This window comes from Gavialis gangeticus, unplaced genomic scaffold (genome assembly GCF_001723915.1).
Source record: "Gavialis gangeticus isolate Ggan-Ray unplaced genomic scaffold, GavGan_comp1, whole genome shotgun sequence".
In the NCBI taxonomy this organism is placed as follows: Eukaryota; Metazoa; Chordata; order Crocodylia; family Gavialidae; genus Gavialis; species Gavialis gangeticus.
Window position 1 is genome coordinate 264,425,369 of NW_017729032.1, and position 930 is coordinate 264,426,298.

General features: G+C 39.7%; 1 protein-coding gene across 1 annotated transcript in view; it reads left to right on the plus strand.

Moving 5' to 3' along the window:
• The window catches only part of TOMM70 (translocase of outer mitochondrial membrane 70), a gene marked incomplete at its 5' end in the record, with an annotated part of 44,677 nt that overhangs the window by 26,328 nt on the left and 17,419 nt on the right, over nucleotides 1-930 (plus strand). The window lies entirely within an intron of this gene.

The following is a 930-nucleotide window of genomic DNA, read 5'->3' on the forward strand; positions in this document are numbered from 1 at the left end:
TTTTTTTTTTTTTTTTTTAATGAACAGTGAGAAGTTAAAAACTGAAATTGATCCTTACAGCAGACGGAAAGGAGGAGGAGTTGAAGGATCAGGGAATGATTTTTGTTTTAAAGAATGGGGAAAACAAATGTGTGAACTGCTGGAGGGAAAAGGGTATGGTGGGAAGTCTGGCCTTATTAGTACACTAAACACTACTTGGAAAGGTCCGAGTTGTGCTTTTCAGTCTGCTACAGAATACCAGCATTACCTTGGATTAGTGATTTTTCTCTTTGTCCTATACCCACCTGTAAGCTAGGAGTGGTAGTAACAGCAGCTGGAGGAGGTGCAAGTATAAAAGCATTACTCTTCTGATATACTAGTTATTGCAACTGTTAGAATGGGAGACAGGGGGGAGAGGCAATGGAGTGTGAGAGATATGTGTAGTGGGCCTAGATAGAGACAGTTCACACAGGAGTGAACATGCTTTTGAGGCAACCTACATGTTTCCTTATTTCTGTCAATTGTGAATAAGGTATGTCTCTTGTGCAAAAAGACTATTTTGCATAAAGGTTTGGATTGTGTAAGAATTTCCATAACTATGGGAAGGCAAGATAGTGCATAGATAAATAACCCTGGTTAGCATTAGTAGTCTTGGCTCAGACCTGACTGATTTTGACAGAATTAATTTCAAAAGTAAGTAGGACTTGGGAAATGAAGAAGAGGGTGTTCACATTATTATAACTCTTAGGTGTTACCCAGCTATGAACAAGATGCCATAAAGTACTTTGACTCCTGTAATGGTCTCCCTTCAGATCAAGGTGAGGTGAGCTATGCAAGAGCTGAGGATAGAGTGAGGAAGCTGTCTTGCAAGAGAATGTTCCTTAGATTTAATTTTCCTTGAAGTCGCAAGCAATGGCTTACTTACTGGTTGAAGGTATGAATGTAGACCAG